This window comes from Lactuca sativa, chromosome 7 (assembly GCF_002870075.4).
Source record: "Lactuca sativa cultivar Salinas chromosome 7, Lsat_Salinas_v11, whole genome shotgun sequence".
Classification (NCBI taxonomy): domain Eukaryota; kingdom Viridiplantae; phylum Streptophyta; class Magnoliopsida; order Asterales; family Asteraceae; genus Lactuca; species Lactuca sativa.
In genome coordinates this window covers 172,241,308-172,243,744 of record NC_056629.2, presented here as the reverse complement: position 1 = coordinate 172,243,744, position 2,437 = coordinate 172,241,308, and the positions used below count along the sequence as shown (strand labels likewise).

Below are 2,437 nucleotides of genomic sequence, written 5' to 3'. Positions count from 1 at the left end.
GATGAAAGTGAAGATCATGTCGTTTTGTTTTATGATAGCTCGGATGAAGAAGGATTCTTCTGAAAATGGTTAAATACACTGTGATAAAAGTTAAAAGTAATTAATAGGAATACCAACAGTATCCATTTTTTGTATTAGGCTAAACCATAACCAAATTACAAAATATTAATAATTTTTTTGGGTTCGTTTGTATATAATTTATAAATCACATAAGCATTTTTTTTTTAAACAGCAAAATATAAATTCGTCGACAGCAGGGTTCGAACCTGCGCGGGCGAAGCCCAATAGATTTCAAGTCTATCTCCTTAACCACTCGGACATATCGACTAGTGTAAATATCATAAGCATTTGTTTTTTATATACTATAGAATAGTTTATATTTTTATTATTATTATTTTTTACTTAAACTGATTTGTTGTTGGTTTAAAATGTTTATATTATTATTATTATTATTATTTTTTTTTTTTTGCCAATTGAATTGTACCCTATCTTCGATTGTTAACTTAAGGGGAGATTTAATACGTAGAGTATGATATTAGTACATAATTTATGTAGGGATTTAAGAGACAAAGGTTTATATATATATATATATATATATATATATATATATATATATATATAGAGAGAGAGAGAGAGAGAGAGAGAGAGAGCTAGGTTCATTTGTTTAAACTAAGTATTGTCTTATCGTATGCATAAATGTGGGCCAATCAAAATTAAATAAATAAATAAATAAGGGTAATTTAGTAATTTGTTTAATAACTTCCAAAAATAATTCCTATAATCATGGTATTGACTTTTATTAAATCTCGTTCCCCACTTTATATAAAAAACGATTTCTGAAAACCCTAAATTGATCCCATCATTAAACCGTTCCAGTTCTCCAAAGGATGAGCCACTGTTCATCGCAGCTGTAGATCGAGGGAAGAGGCATCTCCGGTGGCGAGGTGCGATGGATGTCCGACGATTGCAGACCTATCGTACCCAAAGATTCAATCTTGAAGGCGAAGAAGAAGATCTCGACGTGGTGGTGATTTACGCTACTTTAGTGTTGCCTAATGGAGGAACGGGATGATATATCTTGCATGGTTTGTAAAGATTTAATGGTTTAATAGCATTCTCCTTATGTGTTTTTTTCTCAGGTAGTCGCAATCTTAGAAGAAACGCGTTGGAGTTCGGGAGGACTTTTGTGGTGATGCCCAAAGGAACTCACCGAGCAACTATTGTTTGGTTGCATGGCATTGGCAAAAAGGGTTCAATGTGATTATGCATCTTTAGTTATATTAACTTTTAAGAACAATCAGTGGGCTCTACTCTTTTGGGAATCGAATATATTGTGATTTGACGATACATATATTCTTTTTTGGTTAAATGATCATGTTTTGTTCTATATATGGACTATGCATCGATGACTAATCTTCACAATCAATTTTTGGAGTTTTCTAATCGAGTTTTCACTTTGAAAGAAAAGCATATGCTTGACGTTTTAAATTGACTGGAAGTTAAAGTTATTTTCATATATCGAAATGTCGTGTTCCAAAAACAAATTGTGTTATTTTATTTGTTTATATAAAATGCATTAATTAGAACATAAACATCTTGAAAATATAACATCCAGAATTTTTTTTGTCAAATTTGACTACAAGAAGTGTCGTTTGCTCGAATCTTAATTGAATGTCTATTTGAGATTGAGTTGGTCCTTATATAAGCAAAGTAAGCAACTCTGCCACTTCCCAATGTAACGATTTGAAATTTTTATTCATTTCTCAAGAAAATTCACTCATAATTTCGTTATATATAACTACTACGTAATTTGATTTATGATGTAGATCAAATGGATTTGCCCGAGTGCACCAACACGTCAAGTAACTCTATTTAGTGGATACCCTTGCACTGCTTGTATGTTCTGTATTTCTGAAATCCTGTAGTACGTATTTTAAAGGTTATGGAATAAATGATCATGATTTTATGACATTCATGTTGATCTTATCAGGGTTTAATATTGAAAGCATGTCGGAAGATGCGTGTGATGATTTGGAGGGCTTAGATGCTTCTGCAACACATGTTGCAAATCTCTTGATTAGTGAGCCTGATGATGGTATGAAGGCAAACATAACTCTTAATAACCCTGATATATCACACTTAAATTACAACATTTTACTTTCCAAAATATTTTCAAGTTGCTACAATTTTATGCTTAAATTTAATCTTATATTATTGGTTAATAATGATCAAGTGTTGAATACCATTATTTTTTGTAGGTACGAAACGAGAGATATCAAAGCAAAACATGATACATATGAAACTTACAACATTCTCCTGGAATGGAATCTTGAATTCTGATTCTGTGAGAATAGAATCTTGAAGATGAACATTGTATGGGATGAAGATGAACAATGACCACCAATCTTCCAAAAAGAATGGATTATTCTACCAGAAT

The 2,437-nt window shown here is 31.4% G+C and overlaps 1 non-coding gene across 1 annotated transcript; it reads right to left on the bottom strand.

Moving 5' to 3' along the window:
* Positions 1–245: 245 nt before the first annotated feature.
* TRNAS-UGA (transfer RNA serine (anticodon UGA)) lies at positions 246–327 on the bottom strand. Its single transcript has one exon. It is a non-coding gene; the product is annotated as a tRNA-Ser (tRNA).
* Between the last annotated feature and the right edge of the window lie 2,110 nt (positions 328–2,437).